The sequence below is a fragment of the Canis lupus genome, chromosome 3 (assembly GCF_011100685.1).
Source record: "Canis lupus familiaris isolate Mischka breed German Shepherd chromosome 3, alternate assembly UU_Cfam_GSD_1.0, whole genome shotgun sequence".
Classification (NCBI taxonomy): domain Eukaryota; kingdom Metazoa; phylum Chordata; class Mammalia; order Carnivora; family Canidae; genus Canis; species Canis lupus.
The window spans coordinates 13,318,305-13,334,591 of NC_049224.1; positions in this window are offsets into that span (position 1 = coordinate 13,318,305).

A 16,287-nucleotide genomic window follows, 5' to 3' on the forward strand; every position below is an offset into this window, starting at 1 on the left:
AATGAAGTGATTTTTGCTCACCTGGGTTTGGGCATACAATCTGCGTATTTGTACAGTCTGCATTACCTGTATATTGCTACATATAGATATTATGAAAGCATTACTCTATCATCAGTGTACGACGAGGAAGTGAGTATAGTTATTAGTCATGGCATGTTGAGAGAAGCAGAAATCACTTTCCTGGTTTCTGTGCTGAGCCTCTACTAGGTGTGCTACTTTCATGCAATCTGCAGCCTGCAACTCCACAAAGCACTTTCACTCCCTCCATACCTGCATACCCTCCATGCCACCTAAGCCAATATTGCAAGTATCTTCACTGAATATTTACCGGAGGAGGAGGCCACAAGCTCATAAGGAGTTCTTGTTCATTGAAAAGGATAGGGGACATTCCCAGATTTCTTTCTGCAGGGTTGTTGTGATTGCTCCCTTCCTTTATCCCTGTCCCTAGGAGCCCCAATGACAGGTGATTTAGAAATCCAGAAGATGTTTTGAAGTGTGCAAAGTAGTCTTTAGGCTTTTCCTTAAATCCTTTACTGTTACTTCTTTAAAAAAAAAAAAAAACATTTGGGCAGCAGCAGTGGTTTAGCATCACCTGCAGCCCGGAGTGTGATCCTGGAGATCCAGGATCGAGTCCCACATCGGGCTTTCTGCATGGAGCCTGCTTCTCCCTCTGCCTGTGTCTCTGCCTCTCTCTTCGCTCTCTCTGAATGAATAAATAAATAAATCTTTAAAAAAAATATTTTACTTATTTATTCATGAGAGATACACAGAGAGAGGCAGAGACATAGGTAGAGAGATACACAGAGAGAGGCAGAGACATAGGCTCCCCCGGGGAGCCTGATGTGAGATTCGATCCCAGGACCCCAGGATCATGCCCTGAGCCAAAGGCAGATGCTCAACTACTGAGCCACCCAGGTACCCCCTTTACTATTACTTCTTGCATCATCACTTCTCCTTTTCCAGACACAACCAGGGCCTAGCCCAAAACTCATTCTTGGAGAGGGTCAACACTCTCCTATTTCATGCACAGTTTTCAGTTTATAGTAAGTGTCACTTGGGCGTTCCACAGTAGCATGCCAGTTTGTTTTTGGAAGATGTACCACTACACTTCTTGGATAGTACATATTTCAAACCAAAATTTTTTAAGAGGGGCTTGAAGTGAAAAAGAAATGTATGGGCTATTTTCAAGTTATCTTGCCAGAACCAGGATAAAGAAAATCCACCTGGGAGATCTTATCTTTTCCAACAGAGCTCTCATAAGTAGATCAAGCCCATCTTGTTTATCTGACCATCCACCCCATGGCTCTGGTCATTCCTTACCAGCATCTACTAAAACATAAATAAATGGTCCTGGATCTGCTGCCACTTTGTTAACTATTTTTACTTACAGAAACCAAAAGGCCATAAGCCTTAAGCTTATCAGTTAGTCTCTGTAAATGATTAAAGGGCCCCCAAAAAGTCTGAAAATGATGCCAACACAAAGTGGCTAGGGGTGTGGGCTCTAGAGCCAGCCTCAAGTGAATCTGAATCCTGGCTCTCCTATCTCCTACTTGTGTGCCCTTGAGCAGGAATAGGAGAGAAATAATGTTATCGTCCCTACATTGTAAATAAGAAAGTTGAGGCAGTGAGAGGTAATGTGGTTTGTTCAAGTCGCACAGATACTCGGTGGTAGAGCTGAGATTTTTAACCTGGCAGTTATTTCAGAATCCAGGTTATATGCCTTACATTAGCAAGATAAAAAAAGTGACATATACTTTAAAAGATATAGTATGAGAATCAAATGAGTATGATGTATCTTATACTATCAATTCTGCTGTTTGAAATAATAGTAATAGTATTTAGGGATCCCTGGGTGGCGCAGCGGTTTAGCGCCTGCCTTTGGCCCAGGGTGCGATCCTGGAGACCCAGGATCGAATCCCGCGTCAGGCTCCCGGTGCATGGAGCCTGCTTCTCCATCTGCCTGTGTCTCTGCCTCTCTCTCTCTCTCTCTCTGTGACTATCATAAATAAATAAAAAAAAATTATTAAAAAAAATAGTAATAGTATTTATTACTACATTATTACTATATTAAATACATACATTGTATATTTTCATAAGGATAAGTTAATTCATGAGAATAAGATATACTATTTCTAATGTTTGCATTATTCTGCAAATGAAGTGCTTTTACAGATAAAGAAACTGAGATCCAGGGACGTTAAGTCACCGGCCCAAAGTCATACAGCTATGCCAGGATCTTAAAACTAGTCCATCTGGCCCTATCATTTCACTATGCTAATCTGTTTTACTTTATAACTTTATGTCTAAATTGTTTATTTTTTTATTTTTTTAAATTTTTTTTTAAAATTGTTTAAACTGATGTCTTAATAGGCAATCTTGTACCTCCAGAAATAACTAGATAGATTTTATATGGCTTCTTTACTTCCAATTTTAGAAACCCCAATAAATTTGAAAGTGATACAGGGAGTTGTCCTTGACAGTCATTACTTCTTGACCTATCTGGAAATAAACCAAAGCTCTTCTCTTAGGGGAGCAAGAGGCCAGCTCAATAGCTTAGGCATCCTTTGAATAAAGAAAAAAAAATCAACCTCATATGAATTTATGTGTAGTATAGACCCAGAGCTACAAAACCATATTGGAATTAGGACATTAAAGTCTGGGCACAAACTCTCATAGTTTTCTACTATGTTGGGGTATTTTATTTCCCTTCCCATTCCTTGGCCTTCCTACATTGATAATTTACACACCCCCCCTTTTTTTTACCTCAAAGTACGTTTTGTACCATATTGATCAGCAGAGTCTGTGCGCGTGTATGTGTGAGTGTGTGTGTGTATATATGTGTTGAAAAAGGACTTCCTGGTCATGTACATTTGTCACACACTGAGTTAAAAACAGATATTTTTTTTTCATTGCATTTTTCAGAAGTCTTTTAATATACTAGAGTGCATTGTAACTCTCCAAGATGTGGATGCATTTCTCCAGACAGAGTCCCTTCTTCCTGGACCATATTCCAGGATCAGTATTAGCTCACCTGGGTATACAGTCTTCTAGCTTCCTCTAGTTAACAGTTTCCCAGTTTGATTAGGGGTTCTATCAGGAGTAAGGCTTCTGATCACCACGTGCCTCATCATTTCTGAGAGCTTACAGCTCATGCCTTCTCTTCTCCTCAAAGCAGAATGCTGCAGTGACAGTCAGCTGACAGAAAACAGGTGCCAACTGTTGGAAAGAAATGAGTCAGAGCCCATCAACTGGTAACTGAGGGACAGCTGGAACTCATCTTCTTGAGGGAAGACTATTGAGACGTGGGGGCGGGGGAGAGGGAAACTACCATTTACCCATGTCCATAATACATAGAGTGGCCACTGTCCCAAATTTGTTGAGGACAGCTCTCTGTGCCTGAGCATAAATTAGTATTTCAAAAGTGTCTTGTTGGACAATAATATATCCTGTTAGCAGTGCATAGGTATGGATGGCCTTCCTGACTTGTAAATGATAATGGATTTATCTAAATTGTTTTCTACTCACCATAATCAGAGAGTCTCCAAAACTAGCAAGCAGTTACCTATTTTTCTGCTTAATGTCCTACACTTGAGAGTGAATACTGGGAAGAATTCTAGACAAAGTATTGCCCCTTTGTAAAAAGAGATGCAGACAAGGAAGACTTTCCTTCTTCATCCAGACCTCGTGCATTCTGCGTGCATTGTCCTGGATCTCACCAGCTATCTAGTAACCTTCCCTTATACAGTAAATCATTTCTAGAGGAGCTCCCTAATTCCACAAGCTTCAGGTCTCATAAAACCTGGATCTATCTCCTGCTCACCTTCCTGATCTAAGTCACTAAGTCTATAAACCCTATACTTACCCACTTGTCTCCACCTCCAATGCCAGTTGTATCCTGGTCTACACTACCAGCTTCTTTCAACAAAGTTCTCACTGGTCTCCTTTCGTGCTGTGTCGTTTCTAAATTGTGTATCTTACCACATCACTCTCTTCTTTAAAACCCATTGCACTTAGAAAAAGACCAAATTGACCTGGTTTGTAAGCCCTGGAGTGTTAGTCCTACCCTAATCTATAGTTTCGTGTCATCTTACCACCTAACTCACTCTTTGGGTATAGCATACTGGCCCTTCTTTTACTGCAATCCCCCAAAGGAGTCTTGGGAACATGCTATTCTGTAAGAAAGGATTTTTCTCCACATCCTTTCTAGTTATTCCTTTTCGATGTGCCCTTAGAGCTCAATTTTAAAAATCCCTTCATTGGGGAAGCCTTCCTGACCAGTGTGCCAGATTAAGTCAGAACCTCTGACATATGCTCCTGTATAGCATTCATCACAAGGGTGATCACATATCTAATTATTTAGTGTCTGTCCTTCTAGTAGGAATTTAAGTTCTACTAACACCTCTCATGTTAACTGCTATATCCTTAAAGTGTCTTTTTTTTTTTTTTTTTTTTTTTATCCTTAAAGTGTCTTAAAGAAGAAGATGGATACTCAAATACTTAGGGTAAGTTTTACTGAACATTTGGTTTTTCTGCAGGGCAATGGTACGTTTTAAAAATTAGCAACTAAGGAGCCAAATTCACACTTCTCAAGCCTCATGGATAACTAGTGTTAGCATTCCCTTTTTGGAGATGCAGCAGATAGTAGCTCCAACGTGAATCAAACAGAGATGGTTTCAGTTGTGATTCTGTGACTTACTACCGTGGGGACACTGGATCATTCTTCCTTCCCAAGTCTCAGTTTATTCATCCATAAGATGGTGAGAGTAATTACACCCCATAATATTGGTTGTTTGCTTATTGGCACATATGTGTTAAACATCTACCATATGGCAGGCACTCTGAGAGAGACTAGAAATAGAGTAATGTGCTGCATAGCCTCCACCCTCATGGACATTTTTATCCATCCTTGTGTCCTGAGCACTATTAGCACAGTGCCCAGTATTTAGTAGTTTGATACGCATTTGATGAATTATCCTACTGGGTTCCTTATTTCCCATCCATTTAATGTACAGTTGGAATGAAATTGCCAGTGAGTAAAAGTAGAGAAGAATCGTAGCTGATATTCATGGAGGACTAAATAGGTAACAGGCGGAGTACTGAGTGTGGTTCATGCACTGTTTCACTTAATCATCATTCAGTGAAATAGATCCACTTATTATCCTCATTTTATAGAAAGGGAACTAGAGCACAAACAGCTGAAGTCACTTGATCAAGGTCGAGTAAGTGGTGAAGTCACATTTGAGTACAGGTAACTTTACTATATTGATAGGACCCTTCAGTTATATTAAACTCTAGCTGAGAATCCAGAGTCCCAGGGAGAAAGGAAATGAAAAGAGAAGTTTAAAGCTCACAAAGGGAACACTGACATCAGAAAAGCAGCAGGGAGATAGCTTTCTTTTCTTTCTGTGACTATTTTCATCCAGCTGCTTACTTAATCAAGATCTTGTACAACTTTTTACCTCTTTTGTTTTTATGTTCTACGTTAGGTAATAATAGACTTAATTATGTTAGATTATGTTTTATCCAACTTTACATTTTGGATTCAGTGCTTCAACTGATGACATAAGGATGCTTCATAATTCCAAGTGTTTTGATAAGGAAATGCACTTAAAACCAAATTATAGTCTGGTGATCACTCCTCATACTGATTTCAAAGAATCCTGATGAAATAACATAACAAAAGGTAGAAAAAGAAACAAGTCCTATGTCAGAGGCATTAAACACAAGGAAGCCAGATAGATGATGAGTATCTGGGATCAAAAAAGTATGCATGATATGTTGGCAAATTGAATTTAAATTTTTAAAAAAGTGTGCTTGTGACAGGGCAAAGCAAACAGCCTCCTTAGGAGACCGAGAGCTGCATTCACTGTCAGAGGTCAGCAACCAAGTCCAGCAGTCATCTATGCACACGAACAAAGTATTAAACAGGCTTTTAAAGCTTTGGTTTTCTTTTTTATTCTCTTAACCAATTATTTATGTGACTGTTACTGGTCATTACATTCAATTTTACATTCAAATCAGGAGGTCAACCTAATGTGCTGAATATATTAACTTGCCTGGTAAAGCCTCCATGGTATTCACATGCAAAATTCCCTAGAAACTATTTATTAAGATAGTGATTCTTAAGGTTTTTTTGAAATCGAGTTCCTTCTATATTCAATATTATTAAGAATTTCAGAGTTTTTGTTGGTGTTGTTTTATCTATTGGAAAAAATTAAAATTGAGAAAATCTATTAATTTTTAAGCTACAATAGTAAACCCGTTGCAAATTAATGTAAATAATGTTTTTATGAAAAATATTTCCAAAACAAAAAGTTTAAAAAATGGCATTGTATATTTTTGCAAATCTCTTTAATGTCTGGCTAAATAAAAGAAAGTTAGACTTTGTTATCTACTTCAAAATTCAGTCTGCTGCAAAATGATGTTTTGGATGAAGTATGTGAAGAAAATGTAGCCTCACACAGACACAACTGAAAAAGGAAGGAGTATAGTTGTAGACATTCTTTCTTGTTTGATACTATAGCAAGACTCAACCAGTAGTTTCCTAAAGAATGGATATAATGAAGACTCTGAAATCATATCAATTAAACCTTTTACAATCTTTTCAACTGAAATCTAATGGTCTATATTGAACTTTGAATAGTATTTTTACCCAGGCATAATTCTATAACACCATGATTATTTGGAAAATATTGAATCGATGAGTAATGCAGATATTCCAAATGTTGACACATTTCATCACAGTATGATATTTTTTAAAAAGCACACTAGTTAAAATCATCACCAACCTCATATAAATCTTCAAGGATTAAGAATTTGCCAAGCACATTACAGTAGATGCAAGTTTTCTAAAATTTTAATTTCCTCTGAAAGTTTAAATTTTATAATTAGCAACAAATTCTGCCAATTGTTTTCCTTTAAAGAGAGGCTCGTTGTATTTATTTGCAGCAAAGTTTCTGCCACATATCCAGGTCAGAGTAACCACAATTTGTCTGTTGGTCATTTTTTTTAAGTAAAAATAGTATGCCACAAAAATAAAACAAAGCAAAAACCCATCTAGTTCAACTAGCATCTCAAGCAATTGCACACATGTCTTCAAGAAACCATGATAATTTGGTATTTAGCAAAGTGGTTTATATAGATCTCCTATTTGTCAACTGAATTATTAAAAATTTACATATTCAAGGGCCAGTATTTTAGTGCTTCACCAGAGAATTCTTGAGTGCTGTTGTCTTCTGGTTTTCTTTTTTTTTAAACTATGAATGTCTGATGGTAAAGCATACAATGACTACTAGTACAGTTTGATGCCATTGCCTTAATTCTTGCTATTGTATGGATCATCAGTGCAAACATCAAAAAGTGAAAAAGGCAACTAATATAAGGATTATGATGAAAACAGTTTTGACTTTGCAGACACCCTTAAAGGGTGTCAGGTGTTTTGGGACTTTCAAGTGTCTGTAGACTATATATACTATATATATATACTAAGATTTCCAGTACTACACTGAAAAGTAGTAGTAAGAATGGGCACCCTTGTCTTGTTCCTGATCCTAAAAGGAAAAGCTTTCAGGCTTTCACCATTGAGTATGCTGTTAGCTGTGGGCTTTTTACAGTTGGTCTTTCTTATGTTGAGATACAGTCCTTCTGTACTCAATTTGTTGAGTCTTTTCATGAAAGGATATTATATTTTGTTAAAAGTTTTTTCTCCATCTATTGAGATCATTATAAATTTGATCTTTTGATCTTTCAGTTTATTAATGAGATATAGTTTATTGTTTGCATATGTTTAACCATTCTTGCATCACAGGGATGAATTTCACTTGATCATGGTGTGTGATCTTTTTAATGTACTGTTGAGTTTACCAGTATTTGTTGAAATATGGCAGAAACAAAGCTAAATGCATCATACTTCCTGATTTGAAACTATACTACAAAGCCACAGTAATCAAAACAGTGTGATAGTAGCATAAAAACAGATACACAGACCAATAGAATTGAATACAGAGCTCAGAAATAAATCCACAAATATACAGCCAATTCATACTGTTGCAGGCCAAGACTACTCCTTGGGGAAAACAAAGTCTCTTCAATAAATGTTTTTGGGTAAACTGGATATTTACATGCAAAAGGACAAAAGTAGACTCTTCTACCCCTCACAAAAATTAATTTGAAATGAATTAAAGACTTCAATCTAAGATCTGAAATTGTGAAACTCCTGGAAAAATAAAAGACATAAGTGAAAAGCTTTCTGACATTGATCTCTTCAATGATTTTTAGGCTATGACACCAAAACCACAAGCAATAAAACTATAAATCAACAAGTAGGACTATATTAAACTAAAAAGCTTCCATACCGCAAAATAAATGGTCAACAAAATGAAAAGGCAACCTAAAGAATGGTAGAAAATATTTGCAAATCGCCTATCTGCTAAGGGGTTAATATCCAAAATATATAAGAAACCCATACACCTCAATAGCAAAAAAACAAATATCTGAATGAAAAACAGACAAAGGAACTGCACAGGCGTTTTTCTAAAGAAGACATACAAATGGCCAACACGTATATGATAAGATGCTCAACATCACTAATCATCAGGGAAATGCAAATCAAAACCACTATGAGATATCTCTTCACACCTGTTAAAATGGGTATTACCAAAAAGAAAAGAAATGACAAGTGTTGGTGACAACATGGAGAAAAGAATCCTTGTATACTGTTAGTGGGAATGTAAGTTGGTGTAGCCACTATAGAAAATAGTATATAGTTTCCACTAAAAAATTAAAAATAGAACTATCACATCTATCCATTCCACTTCTGGGTATATATCTGAACAAAATGAAATCACTGTATTGAGGAAATACCTGTACCTTCATGTTCCCTGTAGCATTATTAATAATAACCAAGACATGGAAACAACGTAAGCATCCATTGACAGATGAATGGATAAAGAAAAGATGATATACATATATTCATCCAAAAGATGGGAAGTATGCTTTTTTTATATTGACATTTTAATAGATCTACTTGACAAATATAAAATTAGGCAATATCTATAAATATTCCCTCCTTAAAAACACAGACAGAATATAGAAAATTCTTTATCATTAAAATTACATGTTCTCAATTATTTCTAGATTTCTTATGGTGTGGAATAATTCAAACACAGTTTGCATTTTACACAAATATCTGGCCTTAATCCATTATTCAGCTTCACTTTCAAATTAGGATACCAAGGAAGACCAAATAGCCAAATATTCTATGTCAACAATATTTCTGGCATCCCTGTACTAAACTGTGATTCTTTTTAAAAATATTTTATTTATTCATAAAAGACACACAGAGAGGCAGAGATATAGGCAGAGGGAAAAGCAGGATTCCCCACAGGGGGCTTGATGCCAGACTCGATCCCAGACCCCAGGATCACAACCAGAACTAAAGGCAGATGTTCAACCACTGAGCCACCCATGTACTCCGTAAATTGTGATTCTTGATCATTCTTAAATTGCCATCGTATCTAAGCAATGTCATATCATCAACAATATAAGTAATCCCTAACACTTGGAGTTATGGTTATCATCTGAACATTCTATTTCAGTGATGGTTTAATGGACTGAATGTTTCTGTGTCCCACAAATTCCTATGTTGAAACTCTAAGCCCCAATGTGATAGTATTAAGAGGCATGGGCTCCAGAGGTAATTAGGTCTTAAGAGTGGAGCCCTCATGAATTAATGCCACTATAAAAGAGACTCCAGATAGCTCCCTAATCCTCCTTCTACCATGTGAGGATACAATGAGAATTCTGCACTCTGTAGAGGGCTCTTGTTGAACCAACCATATCAACACCCTAATCTCACACTTTCATTCTTAAGAACTGTCAGAAATTAATTTTAATTCTTCATGAGCCACCCAGTGTATGGTTCTTTGCTATAGCAACCCCAACTGACCAAGCCAGGAACTGCTACCAATAAGTGGGGGGCTACTGTAACAAAGACCTAAAAGTGTAGAAGTAGCTGTGGAGCTGGCTATTGGGTAGAAGCCGGAAGAGTTTTGAGGTGCATGTAAAAATATGGATGTTGGGGGATCCCTGGGTGGCGCAGCGGTTTGGCACCTGCCTTTGGCCCCGGACGTGATCCTGGAGACCCGGGATCGAGTCCCACATCAGGCTCCCGGTGCATGGAGCCTGCTTCTCCCTCTGCCTGTGTCTCTGCCTCTCTCTCTCTCTCTCTCTCTCTCTCTGTGACTATCATAAATAAATTTTAAAAAATTAAAAAAAATATGGATGTTGAGGGCAATTCTAGTGACATCTCACAAAGAGAAGACCTGGAAAAAAAAGCTGTCATCTTTCGAGAAACATACATAATTCTGTAGAGAATGTTGATAGTAATATAGATGGTGAAGGTCATTCTCATGAAGTTTTCAATGAAAATGAGAAACAAGGAATAACAAGGAAATTCTGCTATTCGTGATGATATGGATGAACTTTGAGGCATTACGCTAAATGAAGTAAGTCCGAGGCAGGGGCCAGTGGAGGGTGGGGGGAGAGAGTGGTTAAAGTGGTCTAGAGGTACAGGCTTCCAGTTATAAGATGGTAAGTTCTTGGAATCTAATGTACAACATGGTGACTATAGTAAGTAATACTGTATTTCTATACTTGAACTACCAAGGGTAGATATTAAAAGTTCTCAATACATGAGCATGCACACAAGCGCACACACACACACAAAGATAACTATGTGAGGTGATAGATGTGTTAGATAACCCTATCGTGGTAATTATTTTACAGTATGTGCATCTATCAAGCCATCATATTGCACACCTTAAACAATTTTATGTCTCAATTTTATCCCAATAAAGCTTGGGGCAGAAAGAGCCAATAAAATAAGTTATTGCAGATGATGATACAGGAATATTTTTTTTCTTCTTGCTATTTAATAAACTCTTGAAAATACTCAAGAATTTTTCCCCATTGCCTTTTTTTTTTTTTTTTACAACTATGGAGAAAGTGAAAGGGAGAAAATCCCACATTTTATATATAAAAAAAAATCTTCCAAATTTGAAAACCTCTGAAATCTATCAGATTCTTTTATTGTATGGACGCTGCAAATCTTCCATTTCCAATGCCTGTCTTATCTGTTGTAGCTGAAGTTAAACTACTTCTTTATTACCATGTTTTGTTTCCGTTGTTCTGGTCAGGAGTCTTTACTGCAAATTACAGGATAATTTCTAACTAATTTAAGCAAAAGAGGATATATCAATGTATATTAGGAACTTCACCAGAATCTCAAGGACCGCCAGAGAGCTAGACTTAAACTGCTGAATAGCCAGTAATATAATACACAAGAACAATGCTTATCCACCTGTTGGGGGGAAATGTCCAGATGAAAACACTAGACACTGAGCATACCTGGTACTGGGTGCCAGACATGCCACTACTGCAACCCAAAAGAACCAGACATCTCTGCCCTCTACTAGGAAATGGATCTGCATGGGACCATATTCTACCATTGTTCCCTTCCTCATCCATATCTTGCCTGGATAGCATCCAAATGGGGTACTCTAGGTCATGTGCTTTTGCACCTTAAGGAACAAGGGATTCTGATGCAACCTTTTGTATCATATCTTGACAAAGCAGGATTCAAAATGTGGAAACTGAGACCTAAGAGTGTTTTCAAAAGATGTTGAGCAACCATAAGTATCGATTGCACTCACTGACATGTGGATTACTCAGATTGAAGTAGATAATATGATGAGTCACAAAGACGACTTGGGAAAGTATTCTCATTGTGTAGCATTCCCACCTCTCCTAACTTGGAAAGGGCAAATCAGAAATTCTTTCAGTCCATGCATAATGCTCCCCATGATACCTTCTCTATATCAAAAGTTCCAGAATAGATTCAGTATCCATAGACATATAAAAGTTTTTTTCTAGGGGATCCATGGGTGGCTCAGCGGTTTGGTGCCTGCCTTTGGCCCAGGGCGTGATCCTGGAGTCCCGGGATCGAGTCCCGCGACGGGCTCCTGGCATGGAGTCTGCTTCTCTCTCCTCCTGTGTCTCTGCCTCTCTCTATCATAAATAAATAAATAAATAAATAAATAAATAAATAAATAAATAAATAAATAAATAAATCTTAAAAAAATAAAATAAAAATAATAAAAGTGTTTTTCTAGAATACCCTTTTCCAAAGGACTGGCTTGTTTTCTGGAAATAGATCTGTGTTACATGATCCTAAATATTTCCTACTGTTTTCTCACTTGTAATATCAGCAAAAATCAGATAAATATAGGGGGAGAACATTCTGAATTCAAAAAACTCTGCATTTGGAAAGGAAAACATATGGTTCAGGCAGACATTGCTTTGGTACCATGGAAACTCATCTGTTTTTTCACCAAGTATATTTAAATAGCTGGCAATCATACAATTTTGAGTGGTGCATAATGGGTTATCTCCATGAGGTGCCCCATCTTAGTGTCTACTAATGTTTTACTGAAGTTTTATATCAACTTCATTTGCTAAATTGAACAGCAAATCCTACTATCCATACTCATAATAGGCAAAATATCAATTCTTTTCAGCAAAAACACCCAGTTCAAGAAGATAGCATGTAAGGCCAACATTTTCTGGTATCCCAATAGATTGAAATTTCACATTCAGGCTTCTTCCCACCACTAACATAGGAAAATAATCTCTCAAAGTACTTCCTCCAGTGAATCAAAGAATGACAAGACTCCAATAACTCAGATTCCACAATATAAAGTCACATGTTCCACGTCCAGATTCACAGATGACAAAACCACTCCTGTTATGCTTTTAAATATTATAAGCCCTTTCTTAAATGTGACATTATTCACAAGTCTGTCTTCAGAAGGAGTAGCTGTTCTTAATCCCTATGGAAATGTTCACAGAGCTGCAAATCTTCTAGGATGTTAAACAATTTTCTAAAAGCTTTCTACCTTACTAGGAGAAAAAGCTATATTCCTGAAAAAGACAAATAACTTCACTCTGGAATATTTTTGGCAAAAAAGGAGAAGATTAAGTTAGAGAGTTCTATTGCATTTGTCTACCTGTTTTGGCAGAGAAAAACAACACATTGTTACAGAACCTGAGATATTTCCTGTCCTACCCTGTGCCTTACTTATAGAGCCTATTACCTATTATAAACAGCTCCTTGGTGTTCTCTGGCATCTTATTCCCAGCTCACAAGTAGCAATGACCCTGAAGCCTTAATTGCTTTTCATAGGTCATCATCACTGTCATCCAGTGCTCCTTAAGGAGCAAAAATTTTAAATGGCATAGAACATAATCAGCTGTCAGAGTGCTCAGCTTTTCCTTGTAAGACAATCCTGCCTTCAGATGCAGAATATTACAATGGAAAGATACCCATGCCTGAATTTAAGCAGATGTTAAGGATTTTTCAGGAGACAGCAAAGAAAATGGAGGATTAGCTCAAAAGAAAAGGGGGGGGGGTTCATGTCTCAATTAGCAAACAATTTCCTTTCTAGCTATGCCTGGACGTTGCACTAAATAAATTCAGAATGAAATGCCAAAGTCAGTGAGCAAAGAACTGTTGTAGTTCAGCTTAGAAGAATGGTCATAAAGAACAAAGAGAAGGATGGGCTTAAAGTGGGATTTCAGAGATGTGGGGAACTGAGAAAAACTGTGAGCTTACAGGAAGCACCACATAGTGGCTCCATTCTTGTTTCCCAAAAGCTGGGTAGAGACATAGATTGTCAGGAAATCAGTGAAGTTCTATTTTACTGGGTTGAATATACGTTTATGAGACATCCAGGAGCTAACCTTCTAAGAGGATGATGCAGAAGTGGTTTTCTTTAGTGTGCACTGAAACTAAAATTAAAAAAGAAATTTAATCAAGGGCAATTTCTTGAAAGGAAAAATCAGGAAGTGAGTTGGAGGAATTTATCGCAATGATAACAAAGGTAGCCAGGTACAATGCCTTAGTATTAGAATATAAAGTGCCTTTTACCTCTATCTAAATTACAAATCCTGCCATGTTTAAGGATTTTTTTGTCATTTTTATTGTATTTTCAACCTATATATTTAGTGTGTTATTAAAAGACTAATATAGAGGAGAGGTGGGCAAACCATAAGAGACACTGAACTCTAGGAAACAGAGTTGCTGGAGGGGTGGTGGGTGGAGGGACGGGGTACTTGATGTAATAGCACTTAAGGAGGGTACTTGACGTAATGAGCACTGGATATTGTATGCAACTGATGAATCACTAAATTCTACCTCAAACTAAACAAAAAGACATATAGATTGGCCATTTAGGCTTATGACTAAAATTCTTCCCAATGCATACATATAATTTATTCATAATTTCAGCCAGAGGGTATTTACTGAGCACCTAAGATGTGCTAGATGCTATGTTAGGTAATAGAGACCCAGTACTCAAAACAGTTCCTTCCTTCATGGAAAGAATAGTTCAACAGATGAGAGAGACATAGAGCCTCCTTACCACAAGATAATTGAAGGGACATGCTATTTCATACCCTGAGAATTTCATCACCTCATAAAATACTTCATCAGGATGTCAACTGGCAAAAAATGTTTCTGGAAGAAGAAAGGACAGAGAGAAGGCAGTGTACCATGAGAAAATAAAATAAATGTGAATATGCTAAGCCTCTGACCCATACCTCATTGACATTTGACAGCAATCTAAGTAGACCTACCCTCTCCCACAGGATTAGTCGAGGATCTAACAGGCAGTGGGGATTTTATTGAACAGCTTCACTAATGAGGACCTTCCTGGAAACTTTGCCAGAATGTCTGAGGGTTTTCCCCCCTCTACCTTTCGAAGCAATCAGGCTTTATCAGCTTTTCTACATAATGACCTATGGAAATGAGCCAACCATGGAAAAATGACTCCATTTACTTAGCTGTGAACTACAGATGGCTTGGTGAACACTGTGAGCTAATGGAAAACTAACACATGCTGGTCCAGGTCAACAGCTGTTTCCATCGAAACTGTGGCCTGGGAGACACAGGTGTATTTCATGGGCCCATAGGTAGACTGCCATCTGTTCAATAAATGTTTTACATTTCCTTTAAATATGAAGATAAATACCAGGATTTGGAAGTGTAAGTCAGTGTATTATGGCCAACAACTTTGTGTCTTTTGGGCCTACATAGGTGAAGAGGCCTCCAACTAGATTTACATCATGAAGAGGTAAATCTATAATTTAGAACTTCAAGCTTTCTCATTCTTCTATGGGAGAAGCAGGAATAGATGCTTCCTTTGGTCATTTTGTTTGACCAAAGGTCATTTGGTTTGTTATTTATGTACTCAAAGTGTCACCACAACAAACCTCTCTGGAATAATAGTTGCACCAGGTAGTAGCAGCAGTCTGGGTGGGCACTTACTACCAAACTTTCTACCGTACCCCAACACAAATATGGAGATGGCACAGACAAAGCAACACATACTCTCCATTACTCTCCATTCCTAGGCCTACACTTTACTTTGAATCACTGCTCTTCTCCCTATGAATTTCAGTATTCTGCGTACATATGCTAGTGGTAGGGGTGAGAGATGAAGAACCAGTCTGGGTCTAGAGGTGTATTTAGCATTCCATGTTGCTTTCCTTAGTTTATGGGGGTTTGTGTTGCCTATTGCCTTTAGTTTGGAGCCTTTAGCTAAAACTGCAAAATAGTAGAAACAATTCCATTCAATGCCTTATTATCTGTGTTTGCTTGTTTCTTCTCTCTCTTGCTCCAGAAACATCCATTCAATATCATGCCTGTTTTAGTCACAGGTTTATCCTCAGAACCTCTAATAGTGCCTGGTATACATAAGATTCTGGTCCTGGTTCTATGACTGCCTAACATAATCTGGTTTGGGGCAAGACATCTAAGTTCTGTCATCTTGAGTTTCTCACTATTAGATTACATTAATTCATTCATTTATGTATTTAAGATTTTATTTATTTATTCCTGAGACACACAGAGAGAGGCAGAGACATAGGCAGAGGGAGAAGCAGGCTCCTCTCAGGGAGCCCGATTGGAGACTCGATCCCAAAAATCTGGGATCAGGCCCTGAGCCAAAGGCAGACGCTCAACTGTTGACCCACCAAGGCATCCCTAAATTACTTTTATATGACAAACTATAAAAGTTTGACATTTGACAGTTATAGTGACTAAACTATAAAAGTTTGTCGTATAAAATACCCCATAATCACTTCCATATCATTAGGATAATGTTGTTAATCCCTAGCTATTTGGTTCTTCTCTTTTTTAGTTTGAACTATATGAAGCTGCATTTTCAAGGT